This window comes from Lepisosteus oculatus, chromosome 15 (genome assembly GCF_040954835.1).
Source record: "Lepisosteus oculatus isolate fLepOcu1 chromosome 15, fLepOcu1.hap2, whole genome shotgun sequence".
Taxonomy (NCBI): domain Eukaryota; kingdom Metazoa; phylum Chordata; class Actinopteri; order Semionotiformes; family Lepisosteidae; genus Lepisosteus; species Lepisosteus oculatus.
Window position 1 is genome coordinate 11696379 of NC_090710.1, and position 25504 is coordinate 11721882.

Here is a 25504-nt window from a genome sequence, read left to right on the forward strand (position 1 = left end):
TAAAATGTTATAAATTACTCAGGCTCAAAGGTGCCATTTTAGGACATTTTTCTTTTGTATTTTTTGTCTTTATCTGAGCTTTTTATATTACCTATGGGTACAGTATGATTAATGGGTATTCTAACTGTTACAAATGAGGAGGAGGGGGTTGAGGTAGAGTTGTCACTTCAGAGCACAGGAGGCTCTCCATCGAGTTCCTGGTGGTCCCTGTACCTTTAACAGCTTTCCCTTTATCTGCAGGTCCCTGTGGCCCACAGCTGTACCTCCTGTTGGCTTGATGGACTGGATCCTATACCCAGAAACACGCAGAGGGAACATCCATTACTCATTGGTGACAATAACCAATTGAGGAAGATGTAGAACTCAATTCCAGCAGAAAGACCTATAATGTTGAAGTCAGTAGGTTATCACTGAGGGGCCTGCACCTTGCTCAGTGCCATCCTTATCAAGAGTCTTGAGGTTTTTGCAGTGCTGCTCCCATTTTCAGTGCTGAGGAGAGCAGATTCTTGAGCAGATGAACATGCATTTCCTTAATTAAATACATAAGCTTTAAGTAACCTTTTTTTCTGAATAAGTATACTGAACATAAAATAGAAAACAACATAGCATCTAGCAAAAGAACAAACTTTTCCCTTCTTTTGTAAGTGGGGTGGTGATTTATGTGATTTAAAGGAGTAATTAGTTATAATATCAAAATAACACCAAAGTAGTATCAGACATGTTTAAAATTCAATCTACCCAACATAAGGACAGCATTATTTTGAGACTTTCCATGGCAGTAGATACATTTTGGATATTCCTTTTGAGTACTATTTATAGCAATTAGGTGTGATATCCTATTGTCTAATGAGTTTTAAATTTGCTAACATTTTAATGCTCCCATATTTGTATACATTATCTTACATAAAGCCTTAACAAAGCATAGAATTAACATATACAATATCAGATATCTGATAAAGCATACTTTGCATATTTATTAAATAAGTGAAGCTTTGCTATTGTGGTGGAAAGCAGCACAAGTACAAAATACATTTGTCATTCTTATTTATGCTACATATACAATAATAAAGTACTGTATTTCCACTATTATTTGTATTCTCAGAAAATTGTTGTTATGCAATCTGTAAGATGTAAAAATATTATGCAGTGTATAGTGTTTATGTGATTTGATAATGCAGAGAAAATAAATTGGCAAACTTGATGTAATTTATTTTGATGTCATAAAACTTTCATGTGTTTGGATTAAATTTCTGCATTTTTAAATTTGTGATTGTTTAATGTAACTTAGTTATAGAGCATCCTTGAACACAGCTTCGATTTCCATCCCATAGGACTGTGTCTCTTTCTAAGACACACAGGTGATTCTCACGTTTCAAACACTGTTCCATCAGCCATTTTCATGGAAACCATACATTTTAACGGATTAGAGTGTAAATGTGGGACATGCATTTTTATTTGTGAACTTTACTGAAGCAAATCTTGAACATATTGTAAATTATTTAAAGGTGACCAGCTGACTCAGTAGAATGTTATTATTAATAACATGCTTGTTCATAAAATATTGCTTCTAAGCCTGTTTATTCTTCAGATGTGAATTAACAATTTAATATTCAAATGAAAGGTCTACTTCTTTCAAACTGTTAAAATGTAAGTTAAATGATGGCATTCAACGTGTAATAGACTGATGCCTAGAAAAAGTCATTTTAGCAAAGATAACATAAATGGGTATTATGTTACATAAATACATTTTTCAACACTCTTTAATATTTCTGTATTCAGAATTCTGATTGAACAATGAAAATTTTACTTCTTCAGAATCAGTCTCTGGTATGTGAAATACAGACTAGAGAACTCAGATGGAATCTATATGGAAGTGAGTTTATAACTAAGAACAGAAGGCACTTTTTACACAAAGGCAAGTAGGTTTTGTGAACAAGTAGCCCAATCTCTTTCTGAAGCTGAAACACGTGCTATGTTGGCCAAATATACTGAACTTATTTGAAACCTTTATTATTATTATTAGAAGAAGAAGAGATTATGTTTTTATGTTCAAGAAACTTAAAGTGCCATACATACATAATACACATAACAAAAGTAAAAGGAGAAAGAAGAAAAGTACAGTAGTCAAACTAGTAACTCATATTTAAATATAAATTATACTTTATTAGCTTTAGGGATTTTTAAGATTTTTGATAGATTCAGAATTTGGGCAGTGAGGTCCACAAACAGCTCTATTGCTCCTGTTGTATGGAGCCTGGTCTTTGGTAGAGTAAGAAATTCTGAATCAGCAGATCTCAGATTAAAGGCTGAATTAAACTCATGAAATATTTGTGGAAATCCTTAAAATAATTTGGATCTAGACCATTAAGTGCTTTGTACGTGAAAAGGAAAACCTTAGATTTCACTCTAATTTTCACAGGACGCCAGTGCAGTTTAAGGGGAACAGGAGTACTTAGTGTACAGTACATTGATTTTCACACAAGTTGTGGGTGCTAAGTATTGGACATAGTGAACCTTATTTAGGACTGTTACAAATAGTGGGTTACAAAAATAGCAGATACCACAAAAAGACTGAGCAGATCAATCAATAATTAGAATAAATAACCATAATATGTGTACTATGGCTGAGCTTTGGTGAAAAGAATAATAATTCAAGCACACTAGGATAATCAAATATTTATTAACAATGAAAATGACACTAGACAACATACACATGCAACACACAATTTGCACTCTTTACAAATTTACAAACAAGGCATCCCAGAAGCCTACTGTATGTCCTGATTACCCAGAAAAACACCAGACTATTACCAAGTATTACATTATTATATAACACCTACAAAGGCTAAAATATGATAAAATTGCTTTCGAAAACTAAACAGAATACAACCAACATTTAAAAGGCTACAAAATAAATACAAACATATCTCTATTACTATTACTATTGTAAAAATGCACCCACTCACCAGCAGAGGATGTTTTTAATTGGGGGATCCTTTACAGAGGAAATCAGAGATTCCTAAAACACGCTCTCTTAACAAGGTTCATATACTGTACTTAACTAGAATCTTTTTGGATGATCTCGACAAGGAGCTCTGACCTTCTCTCCTCCACTCCTCTCTGTCCTATTGTCTTTCTATCCCTTCACTTTTTTTTCTCCCTCTGTATTCTCTTGGCTGATTTATGCTGTGTTCCTAGTCCGTTGATGACACCCTTGATACCCTTGTATCAAGAACTTAACTAAGTAACTTAACTAAGAAACAAATTAAAGTAAACCAAGATAAACTTTATGATCACTTTGATCACTGAATCTAGGACCCAAACATCTCAGAAGGCATTACCTTGCTGTGAAGCTCCCGAGAAATGTTAATGTTGATACTAGCCAAGTGCTGACCATTGCCCTTCAGATTATGACATCTCAATAGCCACTTCCCAATCAGTAACTGTAACAGTATCTTAGAAGCACTTAGATGTACTTGACTAATCTTGATGAAATAAAGATGTATTATGTATCAACAGTACAGAAACAGGTAGAGATATCAAGGTTCTTAATCAATTAAAGTTGAAAGAGGAAAAAAGGTACTCTTGTGACAACCCTGACATTTGGTTCTAATTACAAAACTGGGCCAAAATGAAAACCAAAGCCTGTGACTTCCATCGGTAATTTAATTTCATTATTAACATCAACACATAAGACAGCAACTGATGCAAATCTGGCATACTAAACTGGTAGTATGGAGAACCTGTACACATACAACCTCTTTAAAGCAGGGTCTCATCATCCTACTTGATGATAAATTTTATTACATTTCTGGCAATTTTGTTAACCAAATCTGGACCAACCCTGGTGTAACGTCCCTTGCCATTATCTCACCAGATACCCCTGTTAACCTAAAGTATAAATGTTGGGCAAACAGCACTGTGCTTCACCATTTTAACCTGAACCTATCTGTTTTTTTCCCTTTTAACTATTAACCATAGGGAATGCTAAACTGTTTTTCCACTTTTAAGCTACAAAGCCGTCTCTCTTCTTCCTTCAACCCTGTAGAACCTTCTTCTGCTAGTGTAAATGTAACCCTGAACTAGCCTGACACCATGATGAGCCGATTAGAAATTAAAATTGCTGCGCTGAACCGTTTTTATAGAGAGAGCAATCATTGAACACAGCTGCAGCAGAATGGACTACCACTGTTTTGTGAAAATTCTTGCAGCTTTTCTTTATCTGACTTGTTTCTAAGTCACACACCAACAGCACAATGTCACAGTCAGCTGAGAGATACAGTGGCTCTGTTACAAGAGAGCATGACCATAATAACACCAGTGCAAGCACAGTTTGTCTTAGAAAGGTTTTTTACAATCATATATTAATATCAGATAGACACCTTTAACTGCATAATGGAAGTAATGGTACTGTATCAGATTAGATCTGCAATTAAATCAGAGTGTAATCAGCACAACATTGAAATCAAAATAATCTGACATGTAAATACGTTAAGGCCCCACTGCAGAACACAGTGGAACACCTTGAATAAATTGGACAAAATTAGATTATAATAAAGCCAGAATTTATAAATTGGTCCCTGATAACAAAAGCAAAGTCAAACTCAAAGCAGTAAGCACCAGTATACAATAACTTAGATGATATCTCATGCAATCCAGTAGGACGCTATGATTGACAGCATCAAAAGTTGCACTTAAATGCAGAATGAGAAGAACATTAAATGGCTCAGAGTCAGAAGGAATTTAGAAATCCTTAATTACCTAACAAGTGCCATTTCAGTACTTTATCTCTGTCTAAACTCTTGCAGAAAATGTTGAAAGAACTCATTATATGGGAAATGAGATTTTAACTAAGCTGTCACTTCCCATTCCAGAACTGCTGTTCCAAAGGCAATTTGACAATAGGATTGGAGTTATTAAGTACTTGAAGGTCTTGGCCAGGTTTCTTTTTATCACAGGTGTGATAGCAACAGATTTAACTTATTGGGACAAGATCAGTCATTGAGGTATGAATTGTAAAAACTAATACAAAGTATACTTTATTACTGATGGTTGTTTAAAAAAACTGGACATTTACAAAAGGCTATTTTAATAAACACTTTATTAGGATAAGCTATTCCTTTGAAGATAAATTGGAATGCTTTAGAAGATCACTTAACCTGCTATAAATAGACTTATACATTCTGATTGTTTGTTATTAAATAAAGAGCTATTTATTTCAAATAACCCCTTGAGATATTATGCACACCCATTTTAGTTTGCAGGGGCACCACAAATTAGCCACTTGCTTTATCTTTTTAACTGTACTTTCAAAATAATGAGGATATAAGAATTTCCTTATAATGCAATTCATTCTTAAATTCTTATCAGAAGATCTTCTCCAAGAGCACAAATCTTTATCAAAAAGGTTTTCATTCAGAAGTGTTACATTTAGTACTTTGGTATCTCAGTTCAGTGGATTGGCTAGATTTTTTTTTCATATGGAGATATCACCAAATGTATATTTTAAACAACTTAAAGGAAAGGTTTTAGTAATTACAGTATACTGAAAAATACTACATTTGATCATTAATTGAACAAATACATGTCAGAATTCCTTAAATCCCCAGCAGGCATGTTGAAACCTTTTTAAGATGGAGCTCCTATCTACAGAAATATATGTCATATTGCAAAATCTCTGACTTAAAAATTCACATAAAAGGAAATATGGCTGTATAACATTCTTTGTTATACATATTTATATATAGCTTACAGCATTTGAAAGATTGTCTTCACAAAGGCATGGACTTACTGTAAGGGTTGGAATTATTTGTATTTGTAATAGTGCAGTCATTAGCTTTTAATAGAGGCAGAGTCACTTAAATGAAGCCCTTAGTATTTAGTTTACGAGCATTTACTAGCAGTTATTATAAAAAACACTTTAATTCTGTCATTGTGATTACAAGGAAACTCCTCAGGGGAATTTTCTAAAGGACTAAAAGTATTATTAGTTTGCTTAAATGCTGTGGTGACCAGGACTTTGTTGACATATCATTTATTAATATAATTTATACAGTAGAATGCAGATTGATATGCAGTAGTTACCAATGGCATCTCAAGAATTTTGTAGCTTAAATAAGAATTTTAGTTTTTTTCTTAAATATGCAAGAGTACAAAATGAAGGTTGCTTTCTTCATTAAAGTATTAAAAATTTAGCTGGCAGAATTTAATAAAGATGAAAGCATATGACTTAAAAGGGTTTGGTCAAACAAAAAAATCAAGATGCATTCCCATTAGCTTTGTTCTTCTAAGTGACTCCTTGACAGTCTAATGCCATATGTGGTATTGATAGCATGAAAAATGTTTTTGTCTTCTGCCTCTCTCACTGTTAAAAAGGACATCACGTAAGGACGTAGAACCATCTTGAAATACACAGCTGAACATTAATGTCTTACCCCCATAAATTTTACCTGCAACTGTACATATGTAGTTCAAATTTCAGTTTTTACTCTCCCATCTTATATTTTGTCATTTCTGTGCACATAACCATAATTAAAAAGCATGGCAGTGTATTATTAATTTATTTGTCTGATATTTATATAACTGAGATTGTTACTGCAGCCATCTGAGTGAAGTATTTTGCTCAAGCATTTAAGGCCATTCCACCAGTTCAGATGGTTCACTTTTAAAATTAGCTTCATTTAATCAAAATATTATTTAACATGCAAAAATACTCATTTAACGGCCTTCTAATAATTTGAAATAGAATGATCCATGAACACACATGAAAAAAAACTTTAACCTAACCTTAAAATATTACTTCACATAGTTTTAGACTGTTACCTTTTGAAAATTATACTATTTATTGGTTTATTTCACCACATGTATTGTATTGCATACGAATTTTCACAATAATATTCTACATATAAATTGGTATTAAAATAGATTTTATTTCAAACACTTCATAAATATTCATTTGCAACAGATATATTGAAATGGAAGCTATACGTCAGTCAGCTTAACTGCATGTTTTGTAAAGTACAAAGTTAAAACATTATTAGGATTCAATTTAAAGTCCTCTGTATAGGTAAGGAGAATGATACTGTATCTACAGAGGTTCTGACATACTTGTGAGATGTATAGTTTAGGTTTTCTTCTAAGGCAAAACCTAACTGTGCCTCTGTTTATTCCCAGCAGGGATTTTTCTGACCAATGCGTTTCACATGGCATACATACCACACTGACAACTCTTATTTGAACACTAAAATATTTTTACTTTGAAAATGTAAATCTAATTATTGTAACATGATCTAATTAAAAGCATAACCAATTAAGGCATCTTACAGTAAATGCACAAAGTTTCAACAGGCAAGACAAAATTCTTTCTACATTTGGGCCTGAAACTAAATTTAATAAGATGTTTCTACAGTTTTATACACTGAAATCTCCAAGGATTAATATTGCATCTGTCCTGCACCTATAGGTTATACTGCATTTCCCAATGAGGTTGTAGTATCATGTTACTACAATTTTCATTTACATTTTATTTTGTCAAAAGAACTTACTAACAAAGCCTGTGAGTCAATTTAAAGCAGCAAAACTGGACCCAGTGGGCTGGGGTATCAGACTTTTGTGTTGAAATAATTACCCTACTAAAGAGACCATATGGGCTGTCGTAGTTGGCACATAGCCTGCACCAGCTGCTACCTGGATACTTTAGTAAACCAGGCTAACAGCAGCTCCATGGCTGACAGTTTCCTGACTGTACATGGTGTCTAGATGCCTGCCCCAAGGGCTGTTAGATATTTTTTTGTGAGGCAATGCAATCATCAATTTATTATAACTAAACGTGGACATAATTAGCAAATAGAAATGCCTCTGACAGTTGCTGGACTTCTTAAAAAAGGAAATAAACATCTAATTAAATAGCACATATCATGATTTAGATGTCTGTTGTTCAATAACAACAGCTACATTTGAATCTACCCTTTCCAGAGATGAGTGAGCTGAAGATAACCTTTGAGTAAGCACTTACCATTTCTACTGGCAGCAGTTTTATTACACAGTATACAAGTCATGTATATATGGCAGTGCAATAGTATTTTTATCCTCCCGTAAGTGTAGATTTTTACTAGTTACATCTGTATTTATATCTATATCTATATTTATATCTATATCATGCCATATCCATCATTTTCTCTAATTGTTCTCAAGGAGTACTTCTGATCAATTTTTTAAAATAAATATAATGCTTTATTCATTCATTTGTTTTGCTTTAAAGATCACTTCAAATTAAACATTTACAGTTTAATTAAAAGTAATATTTCCTCAGCTATGCAAATAATGAAAAAGAAAATATCAGTAATACATGGAAAAATTATATAATTTTCCTACACACAATTTTGCAACACCATAAAAGTACTTTTTTCAATACATTTAGGGTTATAAAAATTATTGTCTAAATTAATTAAATGTCTCAAAACCTATCAAGTAATTTGTGGTTTGTAAAACACCTAACACAAAAAAACTTTTCATTGAACGTTCTGAAAACATACAATGTGTTAAGATTTTTAACTCATTTTCAAATTAAAACAGTTTAACTTTCAGACTTACTAAAACACTTTGACTGTTGTTTATAAAATTGACAGCGAAATAATAATAACGCTGATTACATAAGTCTTTTGGAACATGAGTACTACATTTTAATGCACTAAATGAGTGATATACTGTAACTGAAATCCAGGTAAGGACCAGGCCATTACTATATTTTAACTGAAATATGCTTAGAGACAGAGAAGGAAAGGTTATAACCTGTAGCTTCTCTATGAATTAAACACATCCCCACTAAGTGGTTTGCTTTCTTCTCTGCAGTCATTCTACCAGAGTTTCAAGCCCACTTTCAGTCTGTGGTACTTTGCAATATAACTTGAGGCTCCAGTCTGGTACTCAGCGCTCTGATTTATTATACAAGTTAACACTAATATTAATATATGAGACCTAATGAATTAGTTTATCACCAGGTAATATATGTGAGCTAATGTCAAAATTACAGAACAACATATAAAAAGATAAAACTTTCTTGTGACCTATGTTTGCAGATTATTATGCAATAAAAACTGCAAGCAATGTGTTTCATTATAAATTTGGTGGGCATAATATAAATACCTTCTGCAAAATATCTACTGTATATGTAAATAACCAAAATGTTCTTTTTTTATAAAGTCTCAGCCATATATTTAAATCAAATTACTTCCTAATTCATATACTTATGTATAATTGTGCTCTATTTAATCACATAATGTACAAAGATGAATGTTTATTTATGGTAAAACAAACAAGGTTTTATTAGTCATCGCCTGGATTATTCTTACAGCAGATTTTAATGAGAACATTAAAATATGCATGCAGTTTGGACTTGTAACTTGATAAGACCAAAAATTTACTGGCTAAACTAAAAGTTCCTGAGACAGCAGCATGTTTTTCTTTCTCCCCCTAAGGAATTGGAAACTATATCTCTCCTTTAGGAGCATCCTCTTTGGTAAGCAGTTCTTATCTCTGCTATCATAGCAGTGTGATAGCAGAGGTAATATCCAGTAACAGCAGCTTTATGTGTGATCCAATACTTGGATCAATCTGAAGCACAAAAATGTTTCTTAACCCTTCAATGAAACACTTGTTTGATTTCTCCTACAGTATATCTGCCTATGGAAAGACTTTTAGAAATTGTTAAGCAGCATGTACAATTAACATGCCAGCTATTTTTTTATGCAATTAAAATTTGTTTTCAGTTATTGCGTTCTTGCCAAAAAATGTTTAAATAATGTTAATACATTTACATCTACAGTGACAGAATAATAATACACTTATTTTTTAGCTGTTATTGGGGTAAAAAAAGACACAAGGCAAAATTAATCAAAGCATTAATAAGAACAATAGGTTTGTATAAATATGTTAGGTACAACACTTACTATATTAAAGTAGATATTGTCTGTGATTGTGTCTGCTCATTACAGTATAATTTTTTTGCTGTCTGGGTACAGAAAATGATAACCCTTTGTTGAATAGAAACACAATGCTCCTGCTAATTATATTTTTCACAGAGTACAGTACACTTCTTAATATCTTTAGATTTTAGTTGTGTACAGTACTTCTGAGCTCATTCTTGTTTCAGGTGTTTTTTTTTTTAAAGAACTATTTTAACAAATACATTTAAAGGTGATATAAAATAGTTATAGGAAGTAAAAACTTTTTTTAGTACAAAAGTAAAAGTAACGAAGTAAAAACCTTCTGTACAGATTCATTATAGCAGAATAGTGGTGTTTTGTGCGGAATGCCCAAAGGGTTTTAAGCTTCCCAGTTGTAAACTTTCCAGCTCTAACCTTTCAGCAAGGGAAACATATTAATGAGCTTTTCCCATGTGACTAAATATGAAGCATTACTAAAAACACATTTTAATCATCCATATTAAACCATTTGCAAACCTAATAATGCTAAAGAAGATGTTTTCCCCACACACCTAAACAGGAGAATATGAGATTCGATTTCCCACATATTTGAAAGTTAGGTTTAAGGAATTATGCTTAACCAATGTTGCAAAATAAAATATACTTGATTATGAACTGTAAAAAAAGTAAAGGTATGTCTTTAAATTCATAGACACCTATTGCAAAATAGAATACATTTATAAGCAATATACATTACAGGGCCTTATCTGGATTTTTCCATGATAATTTCCCAATAAATCTTAAGTCATAAGACTTTTAGTCCTAATTCATTCGATATAACAATAACTTGTTAGTTGTTCATATATTAACTAGCATTAAATGCAACAAATTTGTATTTGCACCAATAGCATTTGTTACATTATATAATACACAGTATATGTAGTCATTCAACCTATGAACAGTTAAATGTTACTAAATATTATGTATTTTCTGGAGATTTTTTTATGTGTAAATTATCTATATTTTTTATTATTTTTTCTTTTTAAATTTACTATGCATGCATTTCCTATGTATTTCTTGAAATGAATTACTATTATGCTATCACATGTCTAAGATAAATCAATTGTAAAGTGTCTTAGATTACTATATCTTGTTTGCCATTATCCATTATCATGGATTACTAACTACTGCTTCCTAGGTAGGATCTATTACCGTGATTCACATAAAATATCTAATGTAGATCAAATGATAAAACTGTACATACTGTACCATGCACATTCTTATCCTGACTTTCATAAATCATTATGAATCATCACATATTGACACATAAGATGTACTACAACTGTTTGAAACACAGAAAAGTGGATAAAGAGCTTATGAACAGAACTTTTGGTAATAGAAAAAACTAAACTCAGTTTTATTCTGATTATATTTTCACAGAGTAAAAACGATTGTTAAAGCAATTTTTGAAAAGGAAGCTTGGTATATCTACATATTGTGGTTGATAATGACTGAGTAATGATGTTAATGATTTGTCATTAAAGTGAATCCAATAACTTAATAGTTCTGGCACAGAAGGTAGTAGTTTTTAGTAATGTCTTATTTTAAATTTTGATTGATTTTTGCTCATTTTTAGTAATTTAAATGCTGTGATGTAGTTTACTTAAGTAAAGAATATATCTACTGACAATCCTTATAATAATGAGTATCAATGGTAATCAAGAAATTCAAATGCAAGCAGTTTTTAAATTAAGCTGTTTTAATATCTGTCATCAAGAAACTATTCAATGAAGTTAAATTAGCCCCCGATTATACAAGGCAATAATGATGTCATTATCTTTGTGAGACAACAGGTACTATGCCACATCAAACCTGCACACATACATCAGCAAGTGGAGTTTTTGGCTTGAGTCTTTTACTTACCTTGTAAGATATTTTGAGAAAACTGAACCAAATATTGCTTGGAGAGATATAAAAGGCTGAGGTTCTCTTCACTTCCACAGACACCAAAAACCATTGCAGGTCATTCATTGCAAGATGTCTTCATAGGAAAAATAAAAGTGAAGAAAACATTCTTAGGAGGGCACAACTGAAGAAGGCAGTTGAAAAACCAAAAGGGGTGAAAAGCATTAGGACAACTGCACATTGAACAAGACAATATAATAATGAAAGGGAAATGCAAAGTGGTCTGCTCAAAGCCTTTTTCCTTCACTGAATGAAAGCAATCCCTAAGACTGAATGGGTAATGAGATCCTGGCTCCTGAGATTTTAGCTTTCTTAATCATGTTCATAATTAATTCAAGAACATTGATAATTTCATTACATTCTTTTTGTCTTATCAATAAATGATGTGCCTGCACTTTTGGTTCTGTGTACAGGGAGAGAGGAGATGCTGTGGGTAATATGGCACTAAGAAGAGGGGAGATAAATACGATGCAAATAGAGAAGTGGTAATTATAATCCTTGACCAGGCCACCAGCATCCAAATATGAAGTCAAGCTGCCACAAATAATTAATAACCTTTTATGGGGAAATACAAACCTTCTAAGTATATCAGTTTTGTAAGCACAAAAATATTTCACAACCATATCACATTATTTTAAAATATTTTGTTCTAACCATGAATTATCGGCTGTAATTTAGTGTTTATGTGGAACTGACTTCACAGCTATCTGTGCTTTGTTCTCTTTTTAAATAAAAACACACCATCATTTGGATTGTCCTTCACTCCAGAACTTTGAGGACTCAGGTTACAGTTTCCACACTAAGGCGCTTTCATATAATTTCCCAATATCCTATATAAAGAAAAACACAACCTGCCTTCCATTTCTGCTTGTATACAGATCAAATCATCAAATGCTATATAGTTTTAAGAATCTATTTTAGTAAATAATCAGTCATTTTTTTACTTGTTCGTAAGTTCATTAGCCTATACAGTAAACATGTTCTAATAAGATATGCTCATTCTATCCTAAATATGTCCTAAATATACAAAAAACAGACCTCAAGAATGGAAATGATTTAGATATATTAATTCATATGTAATATTCTTCCTGAGTTGAATTAGAAAGTGACATTACATCTTGTTTGGTGTTATGGGTTTTATTTTGGAAATACAGTAGAAAGTAAAATTTTGAAACAGAAATGTGTATCGTTTATTTAACAGTGAATGATTTTCCTTTTTGACAGTTTAATCTGATAAGGTGGAGGGAGCAGTCTTTGAGAGGACACTGCAGAATCACTTAGCAGTGCAAGCTGTTGCCTGTGACACTGACAAATGGAAGAAGGATGATGTATATACTTGAACCTTCTATCAGTATATCATCAACTCCATTTACTTCCCTGAGGAATGTGACCTGCCCCTGGATTAGCAGTGTATCCAGGATCCACCAGCGGATAGACTCCAATTGAATAATCAGTCTCCTTGTGGTTGATGGTAATTTTGTACATCTATTAGTCCAGCATTGCATTGCACACCTATACCTTAGTAGTCAAACAATAATAAGACAAACAGAAAAGGTTCAGACTTTAAGCACTCTAATCTTTAAGCACACTAATTACATTCCCTTCAAAGTCTCATTTCTTACTCTAATTTAAATTCTTGGCTTTGTTTTTTTTTCTTTTACAAATGTAAACTATGTTTTACTTAATTCAGAAATACATTTTCTCCCCTACAGGTAAATATAAAGTGTAAGCAAATGACCTAAAAACAAGGGCCTGCTGTTGATATGAGGATCTTAAGTAACAAATCTCAATGGAGATTAGGTAGTGATTTATTCATATGTAAATTGTATCAATCATAATTACAATTAAAACTTACATTCAATCATGATTATTAAATAAAAAGTTAAGAACGCACTTTGGCCAATGTGGTAAATATCTGGTGAAAGACAAATGTATCATCTTCAATTGAAAAGAATGGCAGAGCAAATGTGGATTCACATCAAATTACTACCCAATTTCAACTTAAAGATGATTTGAAAGATCTGCTGTCTTGTATATTTCCAGCGAGGTTTATTATGTAATCAAATACTCATTGCAAAAAATAATAGTTAGCTTATGCAGACTTGTGTAAAATTGACTATTTAAAGCCCTGAGGGAAAGTAGTGATGAAGATGTGATCAGTAAAATCTTTTACAACTATGCTCTGCTTTGCCTTATGCATCCTTAATCGCCAATCAGATCATCTCCATTATTAAAGTATGTACTAGACATTATTATCATTAAGCATATCATAGGCAAAAGTAAAGCCTATATAAAAATAATTTATTTTAACTATCTGTAGTTAAATGAAATTTAAGATTTTGGTAAAAATCATGCAAATTCCAATTTTGTCAGAAATGTTGTCAGAAACCCATTCATCACTAACAAAGCTAGTACTTAGTTTAAAGTTATTGTATTAACAATTTGTACTGTACAATATAAAAAAAAAAACTATATTTTGTTGCTTTACACTAGAGTTGAATTGAATTACTAAGTCTCCCAAATTCCTACCTTTGTGCAATTGTTATGGAAAAACTGTGCAATCTTGCGCTGCAGATTTCACCAAGATGTAATTTTCAACAAATACCCAGAATGTATCATCAAATGTTGAAAAGAAACTAAGTACAATAGTAACTACTGGTTTCTCATGAAATTAACTGCTCATTCATTTAGGTGGTCAAGCATTTTGTTATGGGGGGACATTTCACTTCACCCGACATGATCAATAGATTCAGACTGCTGTTGTTATTCACTTTCTGCTACTGAGATAAGAAGTGTGATTGCAAAATGGAGCCTTTAATGAGCTAGCATTACATCAATAAATGACTACATTTAACTGTAGAGTCTAGAAGTAGCTAGGAATAAAGAGTGGGAGACTTCCTTGAAGACATCAACTATTCAAAATGCTAATGTACTCATTATTAAGGTCATGCAAAGTTAAGCTATCACTTTCACTTTCAAAAATTATATTGTCTACTCTTATGCAGTAAAGTTTATAGGAATTCTGCATATACAGATACAGTAGAGGTACAATATGTATCTCCACACCTAAAGCACAAAAGTGCTATAAGCAAGTGTGTTATCATGATGCTTGTCTTGCATATAGAGCTTATTAATTCAAGCAAGGTCTTGCTGAATGCATGGTTTAAAGACTGTGTTCCAAACAAACTACTGTACATGGCACTTGTTTTCCTTAAGTTAAATGAACACTGATATAATAATCAATCACATCTCAATTTGTTGACATCTGTTACAAGTATAACTTTATTTTTAAAAGAGAGAAAACTATTTTGGCATTAATAATTATATCAATGCTGTGTTTTGCATAAAGCATAGCTTCTTGGACTGTAAAAAAAATTGTAAGTCATGAACTTAATAAAAGTAGGCCATTTCCACAGAACTGCTTTTGCTGATAGTGACTGTTAGGTGAAGTTTGACATAGAAAAAACAGGGCATACTGTATGTACCACTGGTTTCTGCCTCCTCTGAAATTCTGTAGAACTCTCCAAATTCACACTGGTACAGAAATGTGTATTATTTTTGGTGACAGGAGGGTAAGAATTAAAGACTTATTCTTCTGCTTCTCCCAGTTTCATCTATACACCACATTTTACTTGATTTCAGGAACAAAAACATCACTACTTCAACATTAATCTACTGTATCAAGCATCTGTCCCAATTAATGTCATAAACCTAAGAAGAAATTAGCACAGAAAGATGACATCAAGCATAGGAATCTATATATAAAAATATGTTGTTTCTGCTTGCAGTTATATATATGCTGCAGATATACTATGTTCCCAGGTTTTGAGCAGCAGACTGTGAAAATCTGTGTGGAAAATAGGCCACACTGCAATAAAATTGCATTGTAAACTTCTCAGTATATTTCTATTAAGAGATTAATTTTTCCTGTGAAAAATTTGTCTATTTCTCTTTGTCCTATATTGACTCTTGAAATATATGACAAAACCCAAATAACTGTTTAATAACATAATTCTAACAGTTATATTCTTAATAAAATGCACATGTGGGTTGTAGACCATGGTGTACAAGATCACACTTTACAAGATAAATAATTTACTTTTTAGTTATTACTATTTATTATTTATTTAATATTATTTTACTGCAATGTGGAATGAAAAAAAAACAACTATCATCTATCATTCTAGGTAAGAATACATGTTTTTTTATGAACATATGCTATTATCACCAGCAGTTGTGTACAGTATGTGGTATTTACATCACTGAATCATGTTTAATCACTTACAGTGTAACAGTGTATGCAGTTAATTAGTTAAAAAACTAATTATTTTAAGTAGTGTATTACCTCCTATCAAGGTAATGTAGCAACTCTGCTTACCCTCTTTATGAATCAGAAAAATGACTGAGTTTGTAAGCAGTAAATGAAAAAAACATGCTCGCCTATCAGGAAGGGCAAAAACAATCAGATGATTTTGTCAGTATGTTAACCACAGAAATACAAGTAAACATCAGTTTTTGTATTCAGTCAAATGCAACAGAAAAAAAACCTTGAAATGTTTTTATCCTTCTTTATGTATTTTTTGTCATTGCAAATATACATTTTCAACTGATACCTGAAGTTCTAGCTCACCAGTACAGCCCAGTGTATTGGAATCAGTAATATGTAAAGATTTTTTTCAGTATAAGAACTCTTAGAGGTTTATAAAAATGTTTCACAAAAACACAATTAGCATATGCAGAACTACTTTACATTTGATCTTCAGATGTCATACTGTCAGGTGGCTAGCAAATTATGATGTCAGAAAATAACAAAGGATAGTTTTTTTTTCATCCAAAATCAATTTAAACAGTGATTAAATTTTAAATAATTAGAGTTTCACAAGCTAGTGACCTAAAATGAATATTTGCAAATGTATTCTGGATAGAAAATAAATGCGGTATTGATTTAGTCTTCTTTTTGCAAATCAATTATGTTCAATTGTACAAAATGTTAACAACCTTTGTCTCGTAATAAAGTGGAAATTGTCGAAAATGTCTCTCACATACTCTATAACATACTTAAAATATCATCCTATCACTTCACCTACATACTACAAACAGAAAATAACAAAATATAATATAAAGCCTAAGGCTCAGTGTCTTAGGATCAGTTGTTATAAACACAATTCAGTAAGTCAGTGTACATGCTGTAATATACACAATTCAGTTAATAACTGAATTAACATTTTAATCAAAAGAACAAAGTTCACATGTATCTTGAAATTTAAAAAAATGCTACGTTTTGTTGTAACAGAGTCATTAATAATACAGAATGGTATATAAAAGATAATCAGGCTAGTACAAATGGCTTGCAACGAAAGATTGATTCTAACCATTTCACTGTGATTTGATATAAGGTGTTCATAACAGGTTTTGCATTTTATTTCAGGCTCACATTTTTAATCATGTTTTATGTGTTCTATATATGCTGTACTCATCCTGCAATTTCCAAAACAGATTGCTACAATACTTGTAATGAAAGGTGCAGCCCAGCTGTGCTAAAGGAGAGGGCAGCAGGCTATAGTATTACCATAATAATCCGCCTCAGGTCCCATGAGCCTTCTGGTGGAACAAGTCACTCTATTGCTGGGCCTCATCTGGAGGACTGCTCACTGACACGTGTGCCAACACCAGCCTGTAGGCAAAGTAATAAAAATGGCTTAATGGTACAAAGGAGAATAAATAAAACTCCCATCTTCTGCACTGGGAGTGTGGTGCAGAGTTAACTAGTGCTGTCAAATTAGATCTTGAACATTTCTTATTTTTTGTTTAAAGGTATGTTTTATATACATACTGAATAATCAATGACAAAGTATTCATTTTTCATAAAAAATGAAACGTAAAGTGCAGTAAAACAAAGGAACAAATTCTTATGTGGAATTTTAAATTATTTAAAAATAATTAAATGTAGCAAATTACTAATATATATATAATATAGAATCATTATAAATGAGTTAATAAATATTCACACTCTCATAATTCATAGTGGCTATTTTCTCTGAACCATAGTCTTGAAAGACATTCTTTGTAGGACACATTTAAACTCATGTTTATCAGATTAAAATTAATCATGCCTAGCTGAATAGCCCAAATAAGGGAAAACAGCTTTCCATGGCTGCTAATTATGACTCTACAGTATATACAAAAAAAAATACAGTTATGAAGAATTCCATGTAAGGAACTGTATACAAGCTGTTTTCAACTGAACTTTTTTTTGAACATTTTCATTGAACACGATTATACGTAAAGGGGCTTGAATGTCAGCTAAACCCACAAAGTAGATATGAATAGTGAAATTGAATTATTAAATAATTATTCAGCCCTCTAAGTCAACACTTGATCGAACCAATTTGGTACTACTTACTATTCTAAGTCTTTTGAATAGGCGTCAGATTTACAGTACATTGTACAGTAGCATTTTATATTTCTCTCTATTCTTTCTGTCAAAAAACTTCTTTCTATTAAGTTTGTTGGACATACTGAATCTGATAGACAGCAATCTTTAAGTTTCGGAGTTTTCCACTGGATTCAAATCCAGATTTTCACTGGACCACTCAAGGACATTAACTTTTCTTGTTAAACCATTTGAGTATGTCTTTGCCTTTGTGCTTGATATCATTGCCATACAAATGTTTTCAGTGTTTGACACATTTAGATTATTTAGGGACTAAAGCAGCTTTTTACGTGTAATTTTCTCGGTCATATCTGAGTTCCAGATACTTCTACTATCACCATAATATGATATTGCCACCACTGTGCTTGACAGTAGGAATGATACTGACTAGGTGATGTGTTATGTTGGGCTTGTACAAGATGTTACGTTTTGCTTTTATACCAACACATTGCATTTTAGTGTAGCCTAGCCATAAAATGTTTGGTCACATGTCTGTGGTATAACCTATAAGAGATTTAAATTGAAACATTTGAGTTATTACTTTCTTGCCACTTACCCATACAGGCCAGGTTTATTGGTTTATTGTCAATGTATGAATAGTGACTCCTACAGTTTATCAGACATAAAACTTCAGAACTTTTAAAGTCACTGTTAGTTTCACAATGACATTTTAAACCCATTTCCTGCTTGCCTTGTTGCTCAGTTTTAGATGCCCTGATGAGAATAGTATTTGGGTTGTATGACAAGGGTGGAGGCTGACTTCAGAAGGTGGTAGAAGTGGGTCTCCACTTATATGTAAAGCATGATGTGATCCTTTGGTATTAAAAAAAATGTTATATACTGTACATTCAGAGAATGTATTACTAAAGGAGGTTGAACTGAGGAGCTGCATCAGCATGAGTTGCCTTAAAAGGATCAAGTAAAGGTTAATTTAACACTGAAGACAAGACAGTCCACGGCCAAAAGTTTACCCTGTAAACAGATAGACAGCTCTATTTGAAGGAAGGTAGGCAGTACAGAAGATCACCTATGTGCTAAATGGAAGATATGTTCTGCACTTCTACCTAGATTTCAGTCCATCAACATCCCAACAGAAATGTGCCTTTACAGGAATGAGGATATCAATGAGGGGAGTGAGTGTCCTGTGCTGTCTTTTCAAATCCACGAGCTTAAGATTCTCTAGGAAGGAAGATAATGTCTATTATTGTCAGCACTGGAGCTAGAGGTGTTTTCAGAGACTGCTGGCCTGCCTGACGTAAGGAGAACTTTTTTGTCTCCTCCCTTTACTCTTTATTTTAAAATAATTTTCAGTCTTCCAGTCTTTCAAAGTTTCAAAACATCTTCAAACTGAATTGCTTTTTTCAAACCCATGAATGAAGTAAACTGTGTATAACTAGCAGCCACAAAAGTGGAAATTAAATTTAGAATAATTGACCATTTTTTTTCAAAAGAGGACTCTGATTCACTTTCCAGAACAAAACGTCATAGCTGACTCCTTGGGATGCTTAAAGAAAGGGTTAGATTGAATTATTATAATATTATACACTGAAGACAAGACTAAAAACCAAATTATCTCTTGTATTTAGACTTCCTTATGTCTTTATTAATGAAGTAATTAATTAATTCATTAATCACTCAGTTAATTGCTTTCTATATGTTATGGTTCATTTTAAAGGTACTAAGGAGCTTCACATAGAGTACTAGAGGGGACAGTATTTATGACCCAATGACCTGGATGACACTTGGCAGCTATCATGTGCCAGCAGCCTCACTATATAGCAGATCGTGTGTAGAAATTAGAAATTGTATTACCAATTGGATTAAAGTATAAATTGTGGTGGGTCTGGGTTTCACAAGTTCCAAGAGGAATTTACATGACAAATTTACAAGAATTAGGGTTAATATCATTGTAATCTTTAATGGTCAAATAGTAATGTTTTGGTGTAATGTCTTATCCAAAGGACTTTAAGTTCCACAGTACAGTGTACAGTATGTGGTCCCCATAGTAGCATACTGATGTAGTCAACAGCACTTACATCAACAAACTTGTTTTCCTTAGAGGTATCCCATTCCAGCATCCTTGGGTCTGGAATAGCACTTAATAAATAAAAGATTATTATTATTATTATTATTATTATTATTATTATTATTATTATTATTATTATTATTATTATTATTAGTAGTAGTAGTAGTAGTAGTAGTAGTAGTAGTAGTAGTAGTAGTAGTAGTGTTTTAACCCTTTAATGGCAAATGTTTTATTCTGTGTTGCATTTAAACAGAAAAATAACACCCTTATTTAGCCATTAAGAAAGCAGCTAGTGTGAAAGTGTAATTGGGAGAACCGAAGACAAATTTATTAAAGCAATACTAAAAGTGAGCCAGCTGTCACTCAGGAGAATTTGAGGTCTATAGAGAACAGTTAAACATACCAAGCACTGCCACCATGCTGAGTCTTTCACAGTTGCTAGCAGTTAACGCTGTTAATAATTAGTAAATAAGATCTGCAGGTGGGAAAAGAGGGATCTGTGGGCCAAGGGGCTATGGCTTCTGTCAGCAAGAGTGGTGGCAAGACTCATTTGCGCATTGCTACTTAGGTTTCCACACACATGCTCATCAGAGCATGGTCATCTTGTTTAGCATTGCTTTAAGGCATGGAAACTATGAGGCATGAGATGAGAGTAGCTAATTAATGCAAGCGTTTGTCAGTGATTAAGCTTCAAACATAAAAGGTCGAGTTAGCAGCAAAAGAGCTGTCTTTAGAGGCCATGCTCTTAGGGCAATCTAAACCTTTTCAGGCTAAATGGTAAGGTGAAATTTCATGGATAAAAACTTAGCATAACATGACATGTTGGTCATTGGTTTCATCTGACCATTATATGTACAAGTTGAATTTGGTGATTTGTGTCATTTAAGGATGAAAAATAAGGCCTTGTACAAGATCAATAGCTGTTTCAGTTGGTACTAGTAGTGAGTAATTGACTGTCAGGAATTAATGACGGAATGATTACAAACCTTTGCTTAAAACATATACTGAAGAAATATTAGCTTTAGAGGGAATATGCTTAAGCATTCTGAATGCCTTTTCTGTATCATTAAAACATTCTTTGTGTGAGTACAGGACATGCCATATACTGCTAGTCACATTAAACATGAAGGGACCTCACTCTAAATTTTATCTTACATACAAATTGATACACAGTATAGTTTGTAAATTTAAGCAATGACATTAAGTTTGACATATTAGTCTTTTTATTTTGTTATTTTTTAGTTTCCTTCTGATAATAAAACAAATTATAGTGATCATCTTTACTTTTTATTTAAGAAAAGGTAATGATAATATGAATTGCAATGCCAGTGCTTTTCAAAAACTTAAAGCATTGTACGTTAGCATGCACATAATACGCATAACAACACTAAACAAAAGCTAAAAAATGAAAAGCACAGCAAACCGACTTGTTAGACCCAAACTAAAATATACAACATGTTAAAAACTAATTTGAAAAGACAATCCTTTTAAAAATTTGCTGTACAATCTCTAATGGACTCTAATCGAGCATGGTTTTTTGTGTGTAGGCAGACCTGAAACAACAGATCTCAGATTAAGAGTTTTATGATAATAATACAAAAAATCCTCAAAATAATCTAGAGCTAGATCAATCAGTGACTTAAACATGAGCAGGAGAACCTTAATGTCCACTCTTAATTTACCAAGAACTTAGGACAGTTTAAATAATTATTTGAATTATGTGTTAGGTAACACACAAACACACACCCAGAAATCTTAAAACTATTGTATGTAGAACCTTTTACCCAGTAAGTAAGGTGACAAGTAAGATGACAAACACAGATATTTCAACACTTGCTTTTGGTTAAGTAGAATTGAAGGTCTATTTTATCATTGTAGCTCCATTTATAATTTCAGTGTTGGTTTCACTGTCTCATTTTGTTGTGCTTTTCTTTTTTTCTCTTTTTCTTTTATTTTTTTTATTTTTTCTTCTTTTTTCACTACACAATGTGAATACTTTACAAATGTGTTAGGGACATATATTTCTAATTTAACAATCATATTCCAGCAGATATTTATTCAGAAAACAGCCTAAAATGCTACAGTGATTTCTATACTTTTACATTTTATTAATTTTATTCAGCGTGAACACATGCAGTTTGAATTTCTGTTCTTGTATTAATAGTGGGATATTTTAAGCTGGTATGTAAAATATGCCACAGAACATATTTTAAGGCATGGCTAGCAACTGTCACTCATTCAAATATTGATGTAAACACAAGATTATAAACCATAAGGAAATGAAAATATTTACACCATCTCACTTTCATGTTTATAATCAATCTATAAGCCTTGTCAAATATAAACAAGCAATCACATATAGCTCAATTGTAATGAAATTTAGACTTTGGAGGAGTATGTGCTACTGTATAGTAGCTCAGATCAAGTGGGTGGCGGGAGGAACAAAGTTAAGAAAACTTGAGTGGTTGCCAAGTAATACAAGGGTACTGAGAGTGAATGCATAAGGGATATTGTGTATTATCCACCAAATATGTTTCAAAAGTGAAGAACACTTGTACTTTTCAACACTAGTGAGATTTTAAAGGGAGCACATACTGTACACAAGTTTTTGTAACAAGCTCATGGATACATTTGAAATAAAATTATGTTGGTTGGTAAATCATTATTGCACTGCCAGTTAAACCTCATTGTCATTACTGAAATTCTTATCTTAGCATCCTTCATCAGTTCAAATAGATGAAAATCCAACACCGTGGAGATCCAGACTGTTGGGGGGCTTCATATCAATACTTTATGTGACCATGCACAGCAAGTGCAGCAGTGCAGTGCATTGCCAAGCTTGATTTTGAGGTGTTACCCCATTCATCTTACAAGGGCATTTAAAATCTTGTGAAGTGGTGGTAGAAACACACCGATTAACAAGTGAGCTGAAAAATAAAATAATCTATTCTGTTTCTGGAACATATTTGGTGGATATTTCACAAATATGTTTTAGTAGGCAGATACACCATTGTGCATTGGCTGCAAATGAATAAGTACTGAATAAATTGTACATAATAGTAAGTACATACACTTTTAAGATATATTTCACTGATACAGTAGTAATTGCCATACCCGATCAATCAAATTCTGAAAGAATAGAAGAGAAGCATGATACTACAGCACACAAAGGCTAATGAAGGCTATGAGTGTTATGAAGTAAAACACTCTTTCCAAATGTAATGTTGTGATACAGCATATTATCCTTAGAATTAGTGAAAATTAAGTACTGGGACACTTTGAACCTCCTACTAAATCCAATTGACGTGCTTTGTGAATCAATTAAAGGTCAATTCTACTTTATAAAGTCTAAATAATTAATGCAAAACTTTTTCTGTTAATCCTTTTTTAGGTGTGAGGACATACTGTAAATGGAGGATATGAACTCAGTCCCACCACTCTACAGCAGTTTTTGTCAATAGGGAAAGCAACTGCATAATTATCAAACTATATCTGTACTATATATTTACATCCATCCATTTTCTAAGAACTTCTTTCAATTCAGGGTCACGGGGTAGCAGAAGCCTAACCCAGCGGACAATCACAAGTCCATCACAGGGAAGATACAAAGACACAGACACATATACACTCATACCAGGGCCAATATTCCCAGAAGTCAATTAATCTACCAGTATATTTTTGGACTGTAAGAGGAGACCGACATGAACACAGGAAGAACATACAAACTCTACACATACAGCACTCCCAGACAGGGATTGAACCCCAGCACTGTGAGGCAGCAATGCTTACCACTCTGTCATTGTGCCAATTTACTTTAATACATTAAACTATGAATAGGAACACAATCAAATGAGCAGTTAAATAGGAAAAAAACCGAGGAAGGGAGAAAATATCTGCATTGAAGTTGTAATGTAGTGGATACTTTTATGCTTCTGTCATGATTTGATGACTGCATGTCTGCTGCTAGGAAAAAAAAGCACTACCATTTTAAACTGTTATCTCCCAGGTCTTAAGTGTCTTGGGTATAAAATATTTTGGTAAGTGCCTAACGTAAGAAAAAGTGTTCAGCTGGGATTTGTTTAGATTAAAGTTACAGTGGGGGTTAGGGGTTAGTGTGGGGACTCTGATGAGACAGATGCAGAAATCATTTTACTTCTTCAATGCATGTGCAATCAAGCTCAATAGCAAATATTTAAAATATTTTTTGATTTAGTATACTGTACTCTACTCTTTAAATTTGAGCATTTAGTTGTGGCTGGTATCTGCAAGGGCTATTTTCAGTGTCTTGCCTGCATATTTAAAGCAAATTTACCCAATTAGTTTCTGCCACCGGAATTTTAAAATCCCTCCAGCATGAAAAATTATATGCAGCATCCTTCCAGAGCACATATTTCTTATTAATCAGCCTGGAGCACTACCCAGTCTACCAAGAATCCCCACAATTATTTTTCATGTTGAAAAAAACAATTCTGAATAAGGTGAAAATTCATTATTACAATTTCAATAACAGCATATGTAAGTTTGATTTAAATGGAAGTCTGTAACAGGAAACCTTCGGCACATAAAAATATTCAAAATATTCGAGTCCTTAGTTATTACAGGTCCATTTGTACTAAAGCTGTTTTTATCTGAATATTTAAACTGAAAAATAGTTGGAAAAAGAACAAACTTAGCAATAAATAACAAAATAAAAATAAATGACCAGAATTTGTAAATAAACGGTGCCCAGGTAATAAGGTAATTGACACTGAGTAAATTAATGTTACGAGTTTAGTGACAATACAAAAGCAAAGGAACTTTATGTCAGTTAAAACCTAAGAAATGTGATTTATAAACATCAGGAAATATACAAAATCACACAATATTAACACAAATGTTTATTTCGTAAAATAAAAATAGATTTACCTTAAATGTATGTATCTCAGCTAAATATCAAAACAGACAAAAATAGTTTTCAAAGTGCTTATGAAGTAGTGGAGACGTCTGAACTGAATAGTATAGGTCTGCTGGTACTACAATTTTATGAAAAAAATATAAAAACTAGTTATGAAAACTAGTTACGAAAGGCACAGTCAACAGGATTAAAAGAAAAAAACTCCACATTGGAAATAAAACCAGACAAAAATCAACCAAAACGTACCGAATTAAGATAAAGCT

General features: G+C 32.5%; 1 long non-coding RNA gene across 2 annotated transcripts; it reads right to left on the reverse strand.

Moving 5' to 3' along the window:
• Nucleotides 1-25364, reverse strand: LOC107079431 (uncharacterized). 2 transcript variants are annotated; one of them, XR_011181619.1, is made up of 3 exons: nucleotides 25253-25364; nucleotides 17458-17562; nucleotides 1-289 (listed from the first exon to the last, which is right to left on the reverse strand). It is a non-coding gene; the product is annotated as an uncharacterized lncRNA (long non-coding RNA). The 2 variants fall into 2 exon arrangements; XR_001480387.2 differs by lacking the exon at nucleotides 1-289 and adding an exon at nucleotides 13291-13406.
• Between the last annotated feature and the right edge of the window lie 140 nt (nucleotides 25365-25504).